The following is a 23652-nucleotide window of genomic DNA, read 5'->3' on the forward strand; positions in this document are numbered from 1 at the left end:
ACGGGGGTTCCCGCACCGTTGCACCCAAAACCCCAATTCTGCACTTTTTCCCGCCTGCTATTCATAGCAATACTTTTCTGCCTATTACATTGCATTGACTTTCCGCCTAGGTGTAAAGTCTTTCAAATTGAATACGGCGATACTTTTCCGCCTGGTGAAATGACGTCATCGGCGAAACTTTTTCGCCGATTCCAGCTTTTTGCTCCAAATTGAATACGGGCCTATGTTTCTCACATCCTCATGACATTTGGCCGACATCACGGTGTGACTGGATCATGCAGCCCAATAAGAAACTCTGCATTCTGGCTAGATCAAAATGCAATATATAGCACCTATCCTTGTGTGTCAATGCTTATTTCCCTATAGATTGTAAGCTTGCGAGCAGGGCCTTCCTACCTATATATCTGTCTGTTATTACCCAGTTTTGTTCAATTAATGTTTACAATTGTAAAGCGCAACGGAATATGCTACGCTATATAAGAAACTGTTAATAAATAAAATATATAAAAGCTGCCAGCTATGAATGGATTCTATAACTGTCTCTGTAAAGGGTATTTTTAGAAGAGACAGTGGAGGACAAGGGTTGATGTTGCTCCAGGCTTTTGCCGACATTCTGGCAGCCAGGTTGGACAAGTAGGAATGAGTGAAGCATATAGAGGGGGCATGGCCAGGGATACTACCCTTCAATGGAGGCAGGACAGGGGGCGTGGCTGCAAAAATAGCATCATTTGGCCCCACTTCACAATAGCAAGGTTTTCGGCATTGTAAAGCAGGGGGCAGGGTCAGGATGTCACGATTCAGCGCTAATTGGGTCATTCCCCCCACCCCCCCTCCTGGGGGGATTCGTGGGGGGGGGGTCTGGCGGGCTGGCAGCTGGCATGGAGAATTACCTTCTTTTCCGGGGGGTCAGGTACGGCAACTGATTTTCGGGAGGCTTCAGACTAAATCGGGAGAGCAGTTGCTCCTAGCAACCAATTCTCTTATAGCTCTCAGTTTATAGAATGTATTTAATAAATGATAGCTGGAAGTTGTCTCCACGTTTTCACCTTCCACAATTGCTCCTCCTATTTTATGATGCAGCTGAAGGCAGGGTTTTTGGAAGGATTACTGATGCTGGACCAAAATGAAAGTGAAGATTGCTGATGGTGTTATCTGTATTTTTGCATTTGTATGCAGTGACATTATATTGATATGTGTGCTGGATATCCTACTGTAGTCTTGTTTGAAAGTGCTGAAAATGGCGATTACTTTGACAGCAGGTGCCATTGTTAATCTGAATAACATCACTTTACATGATTCCTCTTAGAGCAGTATTTCTTACAAATATGCCTCAAGGCCAGTGGCGTAACTACAGTCCCCACAGACCCTGCAGTGGCGTTGGGGGCGCGGGCTTGTGGGGCGAGGTGGCCGCAGATTCCATGCGGACTAGCCGTCCGCATGGAATCTGCAGAAAACGGCCCTCCAAAAATGGCCGCCGCCTAGGAGGAGACAAATGCTAGAGGTCCTACTGGACCTCTAGCATCTGTTAATCACACAGGCAGGGTGGTAGTGCGGACCGCACTACACTAGTATAACAAACACACAGCCGCTAACGCCGACAGCTGTGTGTTTGTTTTAGCAGCCGATGAGTCAGACAGACTCATCGGCTGCTTGTCTTGCACCCACTGCCGGAGCCGGGCTCTTCCGGCTCCCACAGTGGGTGATGATGGGAGAGATGTCATGACGTCTCTCCCATCATGCAGAGTGGGCCTGCCCAGCAGGACGCCGGATGGAGGAGCCGATGCCGGAGCGTTGATCAAGGTAAGTGGATTTTGTGTGTCTGTCTGTCTGGCGGGGGGGGGGGGGTTGTTTACTACTACTGGGGGCATTGCAGGGGGGGTTATTTACTACTACTACTGGGGGCATTGCTGGGGGGGTTGTTTACTACTACTACTGGGGGCATTGCTGGGAGGTGGGACTACTACTGGGGGCATTGCTAGAGGGGTTGTTTACTACTAGTACTACCGGGGGCATTGCTAGAGGTGTTGTTTACTACTAGTACTACTGGGGGCATTGCTGTGGGGGGTTGTTTACTACTACTGGGGGCATTGCTGGGGGGTTTACTACTACTACTACTGGGGGCATTGCTGGGAGGGGGGACTACTACTGGGGGCATTGCTGGGGGGGTTGTTTACTACTACTGGGGGCATTGCTGGGAGGGAGGACTACTACTGGGGGCATTGCAGGGGTTGAACTACTACTGGGGACATTGCTGGTGGGGGGACTACTACTTGGGGCATTGCTGGTGGGGACCACTACTGGGGGCACTGCACTGGTGGGACCACTACTGGGGGCACTGCACTGGTGGGACTACTAATACTGGGGGCATTGCTGGGGGAGGACTACTACTACTGGGGGCACTGCTGGGGGGTTAGTACTCTGGTCACTATTTAAGGGGGTCTACTACTGAGGGCATTATATAAGGGGCACTGCATAGGGGGATGACTACCTGGGGCAGTGCAAAGGGGGACCACTTCTGGGGGCACTGTATAAGGGCACTACTGTATACTGTAAACTGTCTAGGGGGGGAGCAAATTTTTTACTTTTGCACTGGGGGCCAAATTGCGTATAAATGGCCCTGTAATTATTTTACCAAAATGCCGAGGGGGGGAGCAAAATTTATAGTTATGCCACTGCTCAAGGCTGCCCGCATACTGAGTTTAATCACTATAACTGTGCCCTGAATGAGAAGAGCCACCTCTGCATGTACAGTAGATTGCCTGTCTGGCATTTTATTTTTAATTCCTTGGGCAAAATATCCAAAATGACATTTGGCCACAGCAGCTTGCCCCAACATTTCAACAATGGGATCTGAAGTGTTGCCAATACTTCATCATCACCACACAACATAGTGAATTAACCCCTGTCATCCCAGCTCTAGCCACAGTCTAAGCATTATGTGACATGCACATCTACAACTACAGTGTGGAATTGCAACGAAAAAGTCCAGCTCCAAGATTGTATCGCTGGAACTTTACATCTCTTGAGATGATCTGTTCCGCCACAAAGCTTGCTACACATGAAGATACAAAAATGCAAATATAAATATATATTAAAAACTATAGTGATCCAACATCTATATATTCAGAAGAACTGAATCACCTCTAAATAAATCTCTGATAAACAAGTCACTGGTTGGTACTAGCATCATTGTCCACAACTATCCATTGGTAGAAAAAACAAGTGAGCGACATTAAAAAAAAAAAAACGCTCGGTTATTAAATGGTAACCTAACCAGTATGGTAACTTTGGAGATCATACATTTTTCCCCAGTTACTTATTTTTTGGAGAAAGGTCATGAGATGTATTAGTGGGATGGGTATTTTGGTCGCCCTCTACTCATTAGTCACTTGTCTTTTTGGGCTCTATTCAGCAGGAATTAATTAAACCGGTAACGCAGGAGAATTTGCTGAATTCGCTAATGACAGTTGAGAATGTACTTGTTGTTCCCAAAGCGGAACATGAGTTCCATAGATTCCATAGTATGGGGACCTCCTTATTTCCCCATTCATCAAATTCCGAAAATACATAATTTTCAGAATTTGATTGCGTGAACGAACTCATTCTAAAACTTGTTGCGTATGATAAAACTCGTTCATAAATGTGGCCATTAATGTGGCTGTAGTTGACCAAGTGGAGACTGTTTTTTGCTCATGGACAATGTTATTTGTGGCCCTTTTTGCATGTCCCATCAAAATGAAATCTATTCATGTTTACATCAGGAGGAAAAACAACTAATGTCGTTACAAGGCAATCTTATAAGGCTTCTGTTAAAAAAAATGCTTTTGCCTTAGATTCCAAATTGCTCCCATGCGAAACCAGGACGAGTCACTAGTGTGTGTGTATAATATATATATATATATATATATATATATATATATAGGAAATATTGTTTTATTTATACAAAAATAATACCTATATATGAGAGGATAGTTAGTGTTGGCTATTAATTGATGTGTAAAGTCTTTGAAATGTCAGGCTGAATAATATGAATAATATTAAGATTTTATATAGGGAACATGAAAAATATTCCAGTAGGAGATGGAATATTGATACCTAATTCTGCAATAAATTATAAATGACTTGGGGATTTTTTTATAAATTTTCTTCTTTGTTATTCATTTCAGAAAGCTTTGCACTGATTTCTTTCTGTTTGTGGAAATACTACAAATATCCGAATTATAACTAACACAGGAAAGAGATTTAGATGTGCATGTGTGTGCATATAGAGCGCAAGGTAAAATTAAATTGTAGATATAATACTTGATTCATGTATAAGATATACAAGTACAGTACAAGAAAATTAAATTCACAATTGATTACAAGTATCTAAAGCAAGTGGATGGGATTGTGGTTTCATTTTCCAGATTAAATTACAAAGTATTAATGATTTTTAAAATGATCAATTACTTCTTAGACACAAAATGGATACAATTATTAATAAACGTATAATATTTAATTTTATAATATTTAATTGCAGTAAGCAAATGAGTACATAAAATTTGTATTTATTATATTGTAAATATTGTAATACAGTGTAATTTACTGTACTCTCACATGTGTCATATGAACCCAGTAGAAAATTACATTTAGATAGAATATAAAAGAGCTAATAGAGTAAACAATAGCCTCTAAATAGATTAAAATAATTATATTTAAACATTAGCTTCTAAAATTACTACTGTAATTAATCAAATACTAAAACTTATATGGATTACCGCCATTTCGCTTGATATTATAAAGTCTCTTAATATTTTATTTTTCCTATGCATGTATATATAATATATATATATATATATATATATATATACTAATGGCAAATAATTTATTAGCAAACAGGAATCAATTCATGACTATAATACAAACATAGTCCATCCAGTAAAGATTCATTAACTGTGCTGTGCAATTTGTGCTCATGTACTCTCATTTATTGTGCATGGAAATAAAAACTTAAACAAAGTAAATGTAACAATTTTACATTGTTGATGTATTCTGATAAAAGCCCGTTTCTGCTAGTATTCCGCTCACTGTACAGCAGTGTTTTGAATAAATAATCATCTTATTTATTTTTTCTTGACGTTTGAATGTACTTACTTGAAGTATCTGGCTGAGCATACTGTAATTACCCATAGGTGGGCCGAGCCAGGGCCGGATTAGGGCTTGTGGGGGCCAGCTCAAAGCTACACGGCACCTGTGCCTACCCCCCCACACACATGGCGTCTGTGTCTACATCCCGTGTCCACCTCCAGCCCCATACGGACCCTATCTCACCTGAATCCTGATATGTCTCGGCCGGCAGAGCTGCTCCTGGGGTCTGTCCTAAGCGTCACGGACATGTCTCACATGATGCTGATGAGAGGACTCGGGAGCCGCTCTGAGTCTGTGCTACATTCAGCATTTCCTTAGCGTTAGCCGCAGGGGGGGAGGGTTAGGATTAGGGAGTCTAGCAGGGTTAGGGTTAGGTTTGGAGGGGAGATTAGGGTTAGGGTTAGGTTTAAGGAGTAACAAGGGGGGTTAGGGTTAGGCACCCCCAGGAGTAGGTTAGAGTTTGGCACTACTAAGGGAGGGTCTGGGTAAATGGGAGGAGCAAGGGAGGTTAGGGTACTTACCCGCCTCTGTTGGGATCTTGATCCTGTCTGGCATCCGCTGTCGGGATTTGAACAGGTGGCTAAACAGCTGTCGGCATTTCAATCCCATTCCGTACACAGAATAACATAAAGTTCAAATAGTAATGCTAAACACCAATCATATGCACAAAGTGTGTCAACTTGCCGTTCAGAGCGACAGGTTAATATTGCGTTTAAGGCACCTTCGGCACAGAAGAGGATTTCAGCACCGAGAGTACAAAGCGAATTTCACTTCGCCTAAGCGTTGTTAGCAAGTAAAAGTCAGTCAAGGCAACTCCGCCAAATTCCAACTACTGGAACTTACATCACCAGCATTCCAGCAATCCAGTCCACAAACAAACCACTGAACTGTATGTGACCTAAATTTATTGACAAGATGATTATAGTGTAAAGCTAGCTACACACTGTTAGATTTTTGTATTCGGGATGAGGGACAAAATGATTTTTCAGGAAATTGAAAGCCCCAATATCTGTGCTACACATTATGCAATTTTTCCGTAGAAGCTAGCGAGTTTTCACAACACCACACTGATTTTGCATATGTCCAACCAGGGATGACATAGTGACAGGAGAACATAGGAGATATGGGTAGATTATTGATCATGTGCACACACTGCTTGATATCGAGAATTTGAGGCCTAGATTTTTGTTTTTGACCGACAGATCAGATAATCAAAGGAATGCGTTTGTGGATGTTTTCTAAGCGTCTTATCTGTGAAACGCTGAAACGATCGTTCATATACACTATGCAATAAATCAGGCCGATCACCCGATTATTTGCAAATCGGCCCAATATTTGTATAGTGTGTAGGTCACTTTAGGTCTTGATGGGAAAACCTCTCATAGCTACATATGCCCGTAAATTGTACCAGAGTTTCTGCATTGTGTGACACATGCAAGCCAGTTACTGGTTCGTCTTCTGCAATCAGCTTCTACATGTGGGGAATAAGAAGCAGTTTAAGAAAATGGATTTAATTGGTTAATCACAGACAATGAAGGATTGTTGACATCAATAAAAAGGCAATGAGACAACTATATGCCTTTTATGTGTTGTTTCATTAATTGTAAATTCATCCATGTGTACAACGGAATGATTTGCATATAAATAGAAATTAAATTCTTAATTGAATATCTTTGCTCAAGCTGCTCAACCAAAATGTAAATATATGCATGAAAAAGCACTTACATTTCTGCCTAAATTGTTTGCAATGTTTCTGTAGAATTGCTGGTGCTTGGCAAAGCTAAAAACACTACAGTGGAATTGTGACAAGAGCTAATTCTTATGCGTAACTATAATAATAATAGAGAACACAACATGGAAGAGCTCTGTACACACACATAAATATATTTGTATAGAGGAACACTTTGTTAACCCTTTAGTTGTCCTTTCTATTGCAGTTGGCTCTGATTTCTTTGTACTGTGAATATTCTAGGCGTGTGAACTTTCTCATGCTGACTGGCTGCCTGTTTCTTCAAGCTCATTAAACTTTCAATCGTCAGAGGGGTGCCTTGTGTAACACCATGAGATAAAACACCTTCTTAATAAATTATATGATATAAAGACTTGGAGACATGAGATTTGGCAGAATAATTAGTTAGCAATTTATTAAAATGATCTAATTAGTATTAAATTAATCTAAACTGATTGAAGATATGGTGGCAAAAAAAGGACGGCAACAAGTGGTGACCTGCCATTCTTTCCCACCACAGAAAACAGCTAACCACAGACAATCCCACTGAATCCACATAGGGAGGGAGGGTGGGAAGACAGGAACAAAAGAGGCTTTGTCTCAGCCCACACAGCCTCACATTTCCTGTTAAGACACACACACCTATCCTAACAGGGCAAACTAAGTCACATGGTGTTACCTAAGCCAGCCCCCAGACTCGAAGTTTAACCCACGCTGTTCTCATGCAATAACTCTGTTTGTCGGAAACAGACAAAAGGGGGAAAAAACAACCACAGAATATTAAAGTGAACAAAAACAAATTAAATGCTGCAACTGTAAAAATTATTCCAGAACAAAGACTCTTAGAGCAGGTAATAAACTGGATAAAGCAGTGTTTCCAACTCCAGTCCTCAAGGACCTCCACTTATACCCCTTTTATACCAGCGCTAAAACAAGGGTTATTGCAGGGTTAACCTGGTAGCTCCTTGATGTAAAAGGGGAAAGGGTAGGATTCCCGGGTTGAGTGACCCAGCAATCCAACCCAGGTAACTTGGAGGGTTTTACACGGGAATGACCCGTGAAACCCTGCAGTGTAAATAGCGCAATCCGGGTCACGATGACCTGGAGCACGCTCCATGCCGGCCGATTGGACTGATGTAATCTCCAAGCATCCACTTCCAAGCCGGAAGAGCCGAGTCAATGTAGACCCAGCTCCAGTGTTAACGGTGCCGACTCGGGAATATCCTGGGTCGGCGCTGGCTAAATTCCGGGTCTGGTCCGGTTTGGAACCCTGTTCCAACCTCCGGGTCAGACCCAGAATTTAGGTATAAAAGCGGTATAACAGTGCATGTTTTACAGATCTCCCCAGTCTAACAAGTGAAATAACTAGCACCACCTGAGGATCTTTAATAGTAGGTCAGGTTAAGGTCCCGATATACTAGGCGATGCATTGCCCGATCCTGCGTACGGATTAGAAATGCTGATGTTTCACTATCTATCGGAGGATCGGTGAAATTTTGTTAATTTTTTGTTAATGTTAATTTTCACCGATATGTAAATCACGATCATATTTTGATTGGCAAATAAGTGAAATCCAACATGTTGGATTTCACTGATCCTGAGATGCAGGATTGCGGCAATACGTTGCTAGTGGGCTCCTTTTCTTGCTAACCAATAATCAGATGTCTGCTTAACTACAATCACTTATATCCCTTTCACACTGCCAGCAATAACCCATGTTATTTCACGTTAACGCTCAGCAACCTGGGTTATTGTGCAGTCTGAAACGACCCAGATGAAATAACCTGGCCCAGGATTTCAACCCAGGTAATGAGCAGGGTTGAACACTGGTTCAACCTGGCTCATGGCACAGTGTGAATGGTAACCTGGATCGATGTGACCCGGGTCTCGTTCACAGCATAGGAAGAGTAAGCACTTGGAGATGAAGTGATGGTGGTGATGTCATCAACCCAGCATTAGTGCCAGGTCAGGCCGCCAGTCTGAAAGGGGTTTCAGCCGGGTCTCAACTGGGATGGACGCATGAACAAAATCCTGGTTGCGACCCAGCATTCAGTTGTGAAAGAGGTAAGAAGTCGCACCCGGGTATAAAATTCCGGGTCTGCAGTGAGACTGAGGGATATTAGCCTCAGTCATGTGAGGATGAACACGTGAAGTTAACAAGGATAAACATATGACTTAAATCATCTAGCAGGTGTGTAATCTAGCAGATAAGAAAATGTTGCTGGAATCTAAATCAACTTCATTGAAAATAATGTAAAACCCTCAAGGATGTCACACACAAGCTGCAAAAACAATTGAAGTATAAAAGCAGCAAATGCTCCTAAATGCTGTATGCTGCTTCCAGGGGCGTAGCGAGAGTGGTTCCAGTGGAGCATGAGCTCCAGGCACCAAAATGGACAGAGTGCACTCCCTCCTTCTCTCCTCATCCATTCATTATGCTTCAATGGACTTAAGAGTGATACATCTGAGGTAAAATCCTAAACATCAATTAAAAGGTATGAGTTTAAAAAAAGTATCTGCTTTGCTACTGTATTTAAAGTAATGGAAGTGTTCCCAGGCATGACCACAAATTATTTGAAAGATCTTTTAAAAAATATTAGGAGACTAATAATATTAGGAATAATAATAATGGTGGCAGACAGAACATGATTTATAGTACTCACATTAATATGAGTGTAATTTATATTTGCAAAGTAGGAGCATAGATGGGAAGGGAGCTTCCCATAGGGGTTCCCACTCCAGTGATAGTTGCTTGGGGCAGTAATTGCAGTAATAAGCTGTGCACCCTGTGGAATCTCACTCTAGCACATGTATTCTGTCAATTTAAGTTAAATGAGCAAAGTATATAATACAATCTCCTCTATTGACTAATAATGATTCAAAGGAGATAAAAGTCAGATCCTAGGTGCTATACATAATTAAAGCAGTGCCAAAAGAGCTACCCCCTAATGTCAGATCACCAAAGCATTCTATTTCCCCAATGGGACCTCAATGCCCAGCATGACACTGCCACTGTTTGTTGTTTTTCTCTTCACGCCAATATTCCCCCGCAGGCTGGCCATACCCCACTGGCACAGTTCAGTACAGGGAGTGTGAGGGGGTGCTATGATATGCACTTTCTCCAGGTGCCATGGTTCCACGCTACTCCTCTGGCTGCTTCTAAAATGCTGTTGAGACATTAGACCTAGCTTAAAGCAGATGAAAATACAATTACTGTGGGGCCTATTCATCATCAATTTTCACAAAAGCAGGTGAAAATACACATTTTCATCTACAATTGTAAAAATTAAGTGTTTGGGCCATATATCAAGAAGGTAAAGCAGGAGATATCACAGATATCTCCTACTTACCTTCCTCTTGAGGAATGGCCCGCTGTCCCCATACACTAGTATGGGGACAGAATTCATCAAGCTCCAAAAATATAATATTTTCAGAGCTTGACTGTGGGAACATTCGCCATCTTCAAATGGCGAATGCTTCTGCTCCAACATCGCAACCTGCTTCTTCCCTATTGGAAGATGGTCCAGGTTCTAAATAGGGATCCTTTCAAATCCCTCCGCCCCTGTTCGGCTCCTTCCGCCAGACATCGGGGCTCTTGTGCGCATGCTTGACCTGTAGATCATGCATGCGCAGTCCCGTCACTGCTCTGACAGGAGCAGTGAAGAGATTCACTGCTCCGAAAAGGAGCAGTGAAGCCGCTCGCGGGAACAGCTGATATCGCATCAGCTGTCACCGTGCCGAAGCAATGATGAATTGCTCCGATAGCCGTGGTGAGTCAGAACGTTAAATATCGGGGTGCGTTCGGACCTCAATAATTAACATCATGAATAGGCCCCTGTATCTGTTATGAAGCACTCAGATAACTAGATACTAACACATATTTGTCTACTCTCCCAGAGCCGGCCACTACTGAGCAGAGGTGGGGGGTCCAGTGGGGCTGATGATGCAATCCTGGCTGACTCTCATCATGGTAGCCCTGCACCCACTTTACAATGCTGTTAACATTGTATAACAGGGGGTGTGGCCTGGATGGATGATGCAATCATGCCGACATGCCCCTGCATTGCCTACCTTGGGCAGACTTATAACCTAATACTTCAGTGGCGTATCTAGGGCAGGGTAAGCAGGGTACGTGCCCTGGGTGCCAAGGGACTGGCGGCGCAGGGGGGCGACGCTGGCCATGGTACCAACCCGCCCTAGTTAGCCAGAGTAGCGCCGACCGCAGTGTGTGCGGTCAGCGCTACACATTTACAGAGGACTGGTGCTAGGCTTCCAGTGCTGGTCCTGTGCTGCACAGCTGAGCCCCTTCCCTCCCATTGAGCGCTTGCCCAATAGCGCCAGGAGGAGGGTGGCAGGCGGACTCAGACTGTGCTAACACACACATCATCGCCAGCACGGCAGCGATGTGTGTGTGAGTCAGCAGCCAATGAGAGTCAGATAGACTCTCATTGACTGCTGCGCGCCCACTGCAAGAGCCGGGCTTCCATCTGGCTCCTGCAGTGGGTAATGGGAGAGACGTCATGAGGTCATGATGTCTCTCCCATAATGCATAGCACGCCAGCCCGGGAAGATTGACGTGCGGCGGCGGGAGCGGTGGCCTGAGAAGGACCGTGGATTCAGGTAAGTGTATTTTTTAAATTTATTTTTTGGTAACTTGTGTGTCTGCACTACGGGGGGGCTACTACTACTGGGGACACTATTACAGGGAGGGGCTACTACTACTGGGGACACTATTACTGGGAGGGGCTACTACTACTGGGGACACTATCACTTGGGGGGGCTACTACTACTGGGGACACTATTACTTGAGGGGGCTACTACTACTGGGGACACTATCACTTGGGAGGGCTGCTACTACTGGGGACACTATCACTTGGGGGGGCTGCTACTACTGGGGACCCCATTACTGGGAGGGGCTGCTACTACTGGGGACACTATTACTGGGGGGGTGCTACTACTGGGGACACTATCACATGGGGGGGCTGCTACTACTGGGGACACCATTAGTGGGGGGCTGCTACTACTGGGGACACTATCAATTGGAAAGGCTGCTACTACTGGGGACACTATTACTGGGGGGGCTGCTAATACTGGGACACTATCACTTGGGGGGGCTACTACTGCTGGGGACACTATCACTTGGGGGGGCTACATCTACTGGGGACACTATTACTGGGGGGACTGCAACCACTGGGGACACTATCACTTGGGGAGGCCACTACTACTGGGGACACCATTACTGGGAGGGGCTGCTATTACTGGGGACACCATTACTGGGGGGTGCTACTACTGGGAACACTATTACTGGGGGGGCTACTACTACTGGGACACTATCACTTTGGGGGGCTGCTACTACTGGGGACACCATTAGTGGGGGGGCTGCTACTACTGGGGACACTATCAATTGGGAAGGCTGCTACTACTGGGGACACCATTACTGGGAGTGGCTGCTACTACTGGGGACACTATTACTGGGGGGGGGTACTACTACCGGGGACACTATCACTTGGGGGAGGCTACTACTACTGGGGACACTATTACTGGGGGGGGGCTGCTACTACTGGGGACATTATTACTGGGGGGGCTGCTACTACAGGGGACACTATTACTGGGAGGCTACTACTACTGGGGACACTATTACTGGGAGGGGCTACTACTGGGGACACTCACTTGGGGGGGCTACTACTACTGGGTGGGCTGTTACTACTGGGGACACTATTTCTTGGTGGGGCTACTACTACTGGGGACACTATCACTTGGGGGGCTACTACTACTGTGGACACTATTACTGGGGGGGCTGCAACTACTGGGCACACGATTACTGGGGTTGCTGCTACTACTGGGGACACCATTACTGGGAGGGGCTGCTACTACTGGGGTCACTATTACTGGGGGGGGTGCTACTACTGGGGACACTATCACTTGGGGGGAGCTGCTACTACTCGGGACACTATCACTTGGGGGGCTGCTACTACTGGGGACACTATCACTTGGGGGGGCTGCTACAACTGGGGACACTATTACTTGGGGTGGCTGCTACTACTGGGGACACCATTAATGGGGGGGCTGCTACTACTGGGGACACTATCACTTGGGGAGGCTGCTACTACTGGGGACACCATTACTGGGAGGGGCTGCTACTACTGGGGGGGTGCTACTACTGGGGACACTATCACTTGGGGGGGGGCTACTACTACTGGGGACACTATTACTGGGGGGGCTGCTACTACTGGGGACACTATTACTGGGGGACTGCTACTACTGGGGACACTATTATGTGGGGGCTGCTACTACTGGGGACACTATTACTGGGGGGCTACTACTACTGGGGACACTATTACTGGGAGGGGCTACTACTGGGGACACTCACTTGGGGAGGCTGCTACTACTGGGCACACCATTACTGGGAGGGGCTGCTACTACTGGGGACACTATTACTGGGGGGGTGCTACTACTGGGGACACTATCACTTGGGGGAGGCTACTTCTACTGGGGACACTATTACTGGGGGGGGCTGCTACTACTGGGGACACAATTACTGGGAGGGGCTACTACTGGGGACACTCACTTGGGGGGCTTCTACTACTGGGGACACTATCACTTGGGGGGCTACTACTACTGGGGACACAATCACTTGAGGGGTACTACTACTGGGGACACTATCACTTGGGGGGGCTACTACTGCTGGGACACCATTACTGGGAGGGGCTGCTACTACTGGGGACACTATCACTTGGGGGGCTGCTACTACTGGGGACACTATCACTTGAGGGGCTGCTATGAGTGGGGACACCATTACTGGGAGGGGCTGCTACTACTGGGGACACTATCACTTGGGGGGGCTACTACTACTGGGGACACCATTAGTGGGTGGCTGCTACTACTGGGGACACTATCAATTGGAAAGGCTGCTACTACTGGGGACACTATTACTGGGGGGGCTGCTACTACTGGGACACTATCACTTGGGGGGGTTTCTACTGCTGGTGACACTATCACTTGGGGGGGCTACATCTACTGGGGACACTATTACTGGGGGGGCTGCTACCACTGGGGACACTATCACTTGGGGAGGCCGCTACTACTGGGGACACCATTACTGGGAGGGGCTGCTACTACTGGGGACACCCTTACTGGGGGGTGCTACTACTGGGGACACTATTAGTGGGGGGGCTACTACTACTGGGGACACTGTCAATTGGGAAGGCTGCTACTACTGGGGACACCATTACTGGGAGTGGCTGCTACTACTGGGGACACTATTACTGGGGGGGATACTACTACTGGGGACACTATCACTTGGGGGAGGCTACTACTACTGGGGACACTATTACTGGGAGGGGGGGCTGCTACTACTGGGGACATTATTACTGGGGGGGCTGCTACTACTGGGGACACTATTACTGGGAGGCTACTACTACTGGGGACACTATTACTGGGAGGGGCTACTACTGGTTACACTCACTTGGGGGGGGGCTACTACTACTGGGTGGGCTGTTACTGCTGGGGACACTATTACTTGGTGGGGCTACTACTACTGGGGACACTATCACTTGGGGGGCTACTACTACTGTGGACACTATTAAAGGGGGGGCTGCAACTACTGGGCACACTATTACTGGGGGGTTCCTACTACTGGGGACACAATTACTGTGAGGGGCTGCTACTACTGGGGTCACTATTACTGGGGGGGTGCTACTACTGGGGACACTATCACTTGGGGGGCTGCTACTACTGGGGACACTATCACTTGGGGGGGCTGCTACAACTGGGGACACTATTACTTGGGGTAGCTGCTACTACTGGGGACACCATTAGTGGGGGGGCTGCTACTACTGGGGACACTATCAATTGGGAAGGCTGCTACTACTGGGGACACCATTACTGGGAGTGGCTGCTACTACTGGGGACACTATTACTGGGGGAGAGTACTACTACCGGGGACACTATCACTTGGGGGAGGCTACTACTAATGGGGACACTATTACTGGGGGGGCTGCTACTACTGGGGACATTATTACTGGGGGGGCTGCTACTAAAGGGGACACTATTACTGGGAGGCTACTACTACTGGGGACACTATTACTGGGAGGGGCTACTACTGGGGACACTCACTTGTGGGGGCGACTACTACTGGGTGGGCTGTTACTACTGGGCACACTATTACTTGGTGGGGCTACTACTACTGGGGACACTATCACTTGGGGGGCTACTACTACTGTGGACACTATTACTGGGGGGGCTGCAACTACTGGGCACACTATTACTGGGGTTGCTGCTACTACTGGGGACACCATTACTGGGAGGGGCTGCTACTACTGGGGTCACTATTACTGGGGGGGTGCTACTACTGGGGACACTATCACTTGGGGGGAGCTGCTACTACTCGGGACACTATCACTTGGGGGGCTGCTACTACTGGGGACACTATCACTTGGGGGGGCTGCTACAACTGGGGACACTATTACTTGGGGTGGCTGCTACTACTGGGGACACCATTACTTGGGGGGCTGCTACTACTGGGGACACTATCACTTGGGGAGGCTGCTACTACTGGGGACACCATTACTGGGAGGGGCTGCTACTAATGGGGGGGTGCTACTACTGGGGACACTATCACTTGGGGGGGGCTACAACTACTGGGGACACTATTACTGGGGGGGGGCTGCTATTACTGGGGACACTATTACTGGGGGACTGCTACTACTGGGGACACTATTACATGGGGGCTGCTACTACTGGGGACACTATTACTGGGAAGGGCTACTACTGGGGACAATCACTTGGGGAGACTGCTACTACTGGGCACACCATTACTGGGAGGGGCTGCTACTACTGGGGACACTATTACTGGGGGGTGTGCTACTACTGGGGACACTATCACTTGGGGGAGGCTACTACTACTGGGGACACTATTACTGGGGGGGGGGGCTGCTACTACTGGGGACACAATTACTATGAGGGGCTACTACTGGGGACACTCACTTGGGGGGCTTCTACTACTGGGGAAACTATCACTTGGGGGGCTACTACTACTGGGGACACAATCACTTGGGGGGTACTACTACTGGGGACACTATCACTTGGGGGGGCTACTACTGCTGGGGACACCATTACTGGGAGGGGCTGCTACTACTGGGGACACTATCACTTGGGGGGCTGCTACTACTGGGGACACTATCACTTGGGGGGCTGCTATGACTGGGGACACCATTACTGGGAGGGGCTGCTACTACTGGGGACACTATCACTTGGGGGGGCTACTACTACTGGGGACACTATTAGTGGGTGGCTGCTACTACTGGGGACACTATCAATTGGAAAGGCTGCTACTACTGTGGACATTATTACTGGGGGGGCTGCTACTACTGGGACACTATCACTTGGGGGGGCTACATCTACTGGGGACACTATTACTGGGGGGGCTGCTACCACTGGGGACACTATCACTTGGGGAGGCCGCTACTACTGGGGACACCATTACTGGGAGGGGCTGCTACTACTGGGGACACCATTACTGGGGGGTGCTACTACTGGGGACACTATTAGTGGGAGGGGTACTACTACTGGGGACACTGTCAATTGGGAAGGCTGCTACTACTGGGGACACCATTTCTGGGAGTGGCTGCTACTACTGGGGACACTATTACTGGGGGGGGTACTACTACTGGGGACACTATCACTTGGGGGAGGCTACTACTACTGGGGACACTATTACTGGGGGGGGGCTGCTACTACTGGGGACATTATTACTGGGGGGGCTGCTACTACTGGGGACACTATTACTGGGAGGCTACTACTGGGGACACTATTACTGGGAGGGGCTACTACTGGGGACACTCACTTGGGGGGGCTACTACTACTGGGTGGGCTGTTACTACTGGGGACACTATTACTTGGTGGGGCTACTACTACTGGGGACACTATCACTTGGGGGGCTACTACTACTGTGGACACTATTAAAGGGGGGGCTGCAACTACTGGGCACACTATTACTGGGGGGGCTGCTACTACTGGGGACACAATTACTGTGAGGGGCTGCTACTACTGGGGTCACTATTACTGGGGGGGGTGCTACTACTGGGGACACTATCACTTGGGGGGAGCTACTACTACTTGGGACACTATCACTTGGGGGGGCTGCTACTACTGGGGACACTATCACTTGGGGGTGCTGCTACAACTGGGGACACTATTACTTGGAGTGGCTGCTACTACTGGGGACACTATCACTTGGGGAGGCTGCTACTACTGGGGACACCATTACTGGGAGGGGCTGCTACTACTGGGGGGGTGCTACTACTGGGGACACTATCACTTGGGGGGGGCTACTACTACTGGGGACACTATTACTGGGGGGGGGCTGCTACTACTGGGGACACTATTACTGGGGGGGCTGCTACTACTCGGGACACTATTACTGGGGGACTGCTACTACTGGGGACACTATTATGTGGGGGCTGCTACTTCTGGGGACACTATTACTGGGGGGGCTACTACTACTGGGGACACTATTACTGGGAGGGGCTACTACTGGGGACACTCACTTGGGGAGGCTTCTACTACTGGGCACACCATTACTGGGAGGGCCTGCTACTACTGCGGACACTATTACTGGGGGGGGTGCTACTACTGGGGACACTATCACTTGGGGGAGGCTACTAATACTGGGGACACTATTACTGGGGGGGGCTGCTACTACTGGGGACACTATTACTGGGGGGCTGCTACTACTGGGGACACTACTACTACTGGGGACACTATTACTGGGAGGGGCAACTACTGGGGACACTCACTTGGGGTGGCTTCTACTACTGGGGACACTATCACTTGGGGGGCTACTACTACTTGGGACACTATCACTTGGGGGGTGCTACTACTGGGGACACTATCACTTGGGGGGCTATTACTGCTGGGGACACTATTACTGGGGGGGCTGCTACTACTGGGGACACTATTACTGGGAGGGGCTACTACTGGGGACACTCACTTGGGGGGTGCTACTACTGGGGACACTATCACTTGGGGGGCTATTACTGCTTGGGACACTATTACTGGGGGGCCTGCTACTACTGGGGACACTATTACTGGGAGGCGCTACTACTGGGGACACTCACTTGGGGGGCTTCTACTACTGGGGACACTATCACTTGGGGGGTACTACTACTGGGGACACTATCACTTGGGGGGGGTACTACTACTGGGGACACTATCACTTGGGGGGGCTACTACTGCAGGGGACACCATTACTGGGAGGGGCTGCTACTACTGGGGACACTATCACATGGGGGGCTGCTACTACTGGGGACACTATCACTTGGGGGGCTGCTATGACTGGGGACACCATTACTGGGAGGGGCTGCTACTACTGGGGACACTATCACTTTGGGGGGGCTACTACTACTGCGGACACTATCACTTGGGGGGCTGCTACTACTGGGGACACTATCACTTATGGGGGCTGCTACTACTGGGGACACTATTACTTGGGGGGGCTGCTACTACTGGGGACACTATCACTTGGAGAGGCTGCTACTGGGGACACCATTACTGGGAGGCGCTGCTATTACTCGAGACACTTTTACTGGGGGGTTCTACTACTGGGCACAGTATCACTTGGGGGGCTGCTACTACTGGGGACACCATTACTGGGAGGGGCTGCTATTACTGGGGACACTATCACTTGGGGGGGCTACTACTACTGGGGACTGCACTACGGGGGGGCCACAACTACTGGGGACACTATTACTGGGAGGGGCTACTACTACTGGGGACACTATCACTTGGGGGGGGGCTACTACTTCTGGGGACACTATTACTGGGTGGGCTGCTACTACTGGGGACACTATTATTGGTTAGGTGCTACTACTGGGGACAGTATCACTTGGGGACTCCTACTACTGGGGACACCATTACTGGGAGGGGCTGCTATTACTGGGGACACTATCACTTGGGGGGGCTACTACTACTGGGGACACTAGCACTTGGGGGGATGCTACTACTGGGGACACTGTTACTGAGGGGGCTGCTACTACTGGGGACACTATCACTTGGGGGGCTGCTACTACTGCCACAATTACTGGGAGGGGCTGCTACTACTGGGGACACTATTACTGGGGGGGGCTGCTACTACTGGGGACACTTAATGGGGGGCTACTACTATTGGGGACACTCACTTGGGGGGGCTACTACTATTGGGGACACTCCCTTGGGGGGGCTATCACTTGGGGGGCTTCTGGGGACACTATCACTTGAGTGGGCTACTAGTACTGGGGACACTAGCACTTGGGGGGGCTGCTACTTCTGGGGACAATATTACTGAGGGGGCTGCTACTACTGGGGACACTATTACTGGGGGGTTGCTACTACTGGGGACACTATTACTGGGGGGGATGCTACTACTGCGGACACTATTACTGGGGGGGCTGCTAATACTGGTGACACTATTACTGGGAGGGGCTACTACTACTGGGGACACTATCACTTGGGGGGGCTACGATTACTTGGGACTATCACTTGGGGGGCTACTACTGCTGGGGACACTATCACTTGGGGGGCTACTACTACTGGGGACACTATCAGCTGGGGGGCTGTTACTACTGGGGACACCATTACTGGGAGTGGCTGCTACTACTGGGTACACTATTACTGGGGGGGGTGCTACTACTGGGGACACTGCTACTACTGGAGACACTATTACTGGGGGGCTTCTACTACTGGGGACACTATTAGTGGGGGGGGCTACTACTACTGGTGACACTGTTACCGGGGGGCTGCTACTACTGAGGACACTATTACTGGGGGGAGCTACTACCACTGGGGACACTATTACTGGGGGGAGCTACTACTGGGGGCACTGCATCAGGAAGGGGAATGTCTACTGGGAGGGACTACTACTGGTGGCACTATTTAAGGGGCTTATTACTAGGGGACCAGTTCTGGGGGCAGTAAATAGATAGGACCACTACAGGGGGCCCTGTATATAGGGCACTGGATAGAGGGGATCACTGCTGAGGGCCTTTATAAGGGGGACCACTACTGGGGGCACTGCATTGGGGGCGCTACTGCTGAGGGCACTATATAAGGGGCTTACTACTAGGGGACCACTACTGGGGGCACTAAATAGGGAGGACCACTACAGGGGGCACTATATAAGGGGCACTGGATAGGGGGGGATCACTGTTGGGGGCCTGCATAAGGGGGACCACTACTGGAGGCACTGAATAAGGGGAACTAATGAGGAGCTGCATAATGGAGACCACTACTAGGGATACTGTATAAGGGGCACTACTATGGGCCTGCATAAGAGGGACTACAACTGGGGACATTGCATACTGGGGGTACTGTATATGGGGCACTACAGGGGTTAAAGTGCATATGGAAAGTAATGTGATGATAAAGGGATGTGTCATGTTGACACACCCCATTTTTAGGTGACCATGCCCATTTTTCGGTGCGCGCACATGGGGGGAGGGGGGGCTCAATTTTTACATTTGCCCTGGGCTCCAAATACCCTAGTTATGCCACTGTCATACTTACAGTACCTACTCTTGTGGAAGGTGCAGGATTTCTGCAGACACTATGGTGGTAGGTGGCAGCTGGCAGTGATGTGCAAATAGAGGTTAATCCACATGGCAGATGTCTTAACCAAAAGGGAATTGGTTTACTAACTAGGTAAAAAAGGAACAGGTAACAGAGTTAACTGCATGTACAGGTTGTAAGGATTCCCAGCTGTAGCCAGGAGCTTTAGGATTATGGTGCACCAGGTTAATGCACAATCACATTGTGTGCAATGGCAGCAGGATGCTTAATATTTTAAGCGGTGGTGGCACAGTGTAATATTAGGTCTCATGGGGCTCCTGTTATACCAGAACACACAGGGACACATCCGGTCACCGCAGGACCCTGGAGGAAAGACGCGGTGGGGAGCTGCACATGCACAGAAGGTGATTATCAGAGGTCGCAGCTCCATAGAGAGCTGCTGGGTCTTAATGCCTGGCAGCTTTTGGACAGTAAACATAGACAGTATGTAGATGGCCCTTGGATCTCCTACCTCTCGCCCACTTCCTGGTAAAATGGCAGGATGGGGAGATAATCGGGAACTGTGGGTCTGTATAGAGGGGGCAGGGCTAAAATGATGCGACTCATGTAGTTTTAGCCCTGCCTTTTCCCCATGGCCCACGATTCGTGACATTTTGCTGCTGCATGGGCTGGATTTAATGATGCGAGAGCCCTGCCTTGCACCCAAAGTGATCAGCTGCATCTCTTCTCTGGGCTTCTTTCACTCAGAGAGGAGCAACAAAGCCGGTAAGTATGTCTAACCTCCAAAAGGGCTGCACAGTACCCTTAATTTCAATATTATGTTGAAACATTACATGCAATAAATGAGACACCTGTATGTAATAAAACCTTAACAGGCATTTTATGTTGAAGCTGGAGTGCGCTACTACAGCACATACTCTATATTGGTTCCTCCAGAGAGACTTCAATCCCTTACCAAGATGGCCGCCATCTGTAGTTCTGCACATAAGCAGTGCCATCTTGTTACTGTGTTAGAGCGCCACTGTGGGAGATGGACATCTTTCACTTAACTCCTCAGAGACCCTGCAATTACTGCCTATCCTATTACAGATGCTGGTACCACTTGCATCCTGCACCGCTACCCACATACAGTCACCGGCTGGCACCCTGTATGCTCCACTCCGTTCCATGCAACAAGTCTGAGCATGCATAACTGAGAATGGCTGTACATTCACATTGCAACAAAATAAACCACCCCACTGGTTAAGTACTGGGCTGTTAGTTATCTCAAGGCATCTGCTGGTGTGTACATACATACATACATACGAACATCACCTGTACACACATACAGTATTCCAATAGGTTATGGTTCCAAATTTGCAAGATACAGCTACATAGGCCCCAAGCTACTGGAAAGCCCAGCAGCACACAGATGCCATCTTAGACACCTGCAAACACAGGTCCTGATTCAGCTTAGGACGGAATTGCAAAGCTGCACGCAAGCAGTTCCTCAGTGGAAAATATGCTATTTCAGTTTTATATGTTTAAGTGCAAAAAGAGCTCTGAATGAAAAATGACTGAATGAAAAATGAGTAACTGACAGTCTTGGTAATTGGATAATGTAAATAGTGTTCATTGACTTATAACATGAGGGGGTCAGGCTCAGACTGAGGGCCTGATTCAGAGCCGAACGCTCTGACCAGAGCGCTCGCTCTGAATCAGTGCCCTCCTACCTGAAAATGGAGCGGCCTCCTGGCCGCTCGCATAGCTGTGGGTGACCACCCACAGCATATGCGAGCGGCCAAAAAGATGGTCGCGATGGTCTTGACCATCGGGCTTGCGACGAGACCCTGCGGTAGGGTCTCACTGCCACAAGCCCAGGGGTGATTTTGGCTCTATCAGCTCCCACTGACATCATTACTGATGTCAGTGGGGCCGGCTTCAGACGGTAGGCGTTCCCATGGGAACGCCTCCGTCTGGCAGCCACGCCACCGGCACGCCCACCAAAGGGGGCGTGCTGTCACTCACCATCGACAGCACGCCCCCTTTGGTGCGAGACCCCGAGCGACGTATTCCTCGTCGCTCGCCGGGTCTCGCGCATGCGCATGACGGAGCTCCCTCCGTCGTGCGCATGCGCATTCGCACAACATCGACCCCCTTGCGAGCATCCTTTGCTCACGAGCGGGTCTGAATGACCCCCTGAGTCCCTGATTCAGAGCCGCTCGCTCTGAATCAGGGCGCCTTTTTTTATTTTTATGGAGCGGCCTCCCGGCCGCTCGCATTGCTGTGGGCTCCCACCCACAGCTAATGCGAGCAGCCAGGATGATGGTCGCGATGGTCTTGACCATCGCAACCATCGGGCTTGTGACGAGACCCTTGTGGTAGGGTCTCATGGCCGCAAGCCCCAGTTAGCTTTCGGCTCAAACAGAGCCGAAAGCTCTCCCAATTACATCACTTGTGATGTCAGTGGGGCCGCCCCCAGAGGGTAGGCGTTCTCATTGGAATGCCTCCGTCTGGGCAGCCACTCCCCCCCTGGCCAGCCCACCGAATCGGGCATGCTGTCACTCAACTTCGACAGCACGCTCCTTTGGTGCGAGACCCGGAGCGATGGATTGCCCGTCGCTATCCGGGTCTCGCGTATGCGCACAACAGAGCCGGCTCCGTCGTGTGCATGCGCATGACAGAGCTGGCTCCGTCGTGCGCATGTGCTCTAGGCCACCATCGACCCGGTTGTGAGTGCTCAGCGCTTGCGACTGGGTCTGAATCAGGCCCTGAGCTGCCGGAGATTTGGGAGATTCCCTGGTGGGCCTCGGTGTTTAATAGCACCAGCACCGTTCCTTAAATACAATATGCAGCTGCTTGCCAGGGGCCAGGCAGTCATCAGCTGTTGACTGACTAACCAGCTGCGGGTGGTGGATAATAGTGATGTCACAGGGGAGGAGCTTAGCAATGCCACTGCCGGGCCTCCCTTCTTGCCGGGCGGTGGCTAGTGATCATAAGAGGCTCCCACTGTTGCCTGATTCTACTGGCGTGGGGCTCAGTGAGGATGTTGCACAAGTACCCTGGTACAATATTTTACACTGTCCACTGCAGGTGCATGCTTGACGGCTGCAAGGCATGCAGCCTATGCTCTTCCCGGGAGCCAGACAGATCCATGCAGCTGCAGAGTGCACTGTGCGGCCCCACTGTTTCAGCAGAGTCTCAACTAGCAGCTGCTGGAAAGATGATTGGTGAATGGCACTGGCCTTTCGCCAATCATAGTGGTGCAAGATCTC

The sequence above is a fragment of the Taudactylus pleione genome, unplaced genomic scaffold (genome assembly GCF_031769625.1).
Source record: "Taudactylus pleione unplaced genomic scaffold, aTauple2 ptg000198l, whole genome shotgun sequence".
NCBI classification, from domain to species: Eukaryota; Metazoa; Chordata; class Amphibia; order Anura; family Myobatrachidae; genus Taudactylus; species Taudactylus pleione.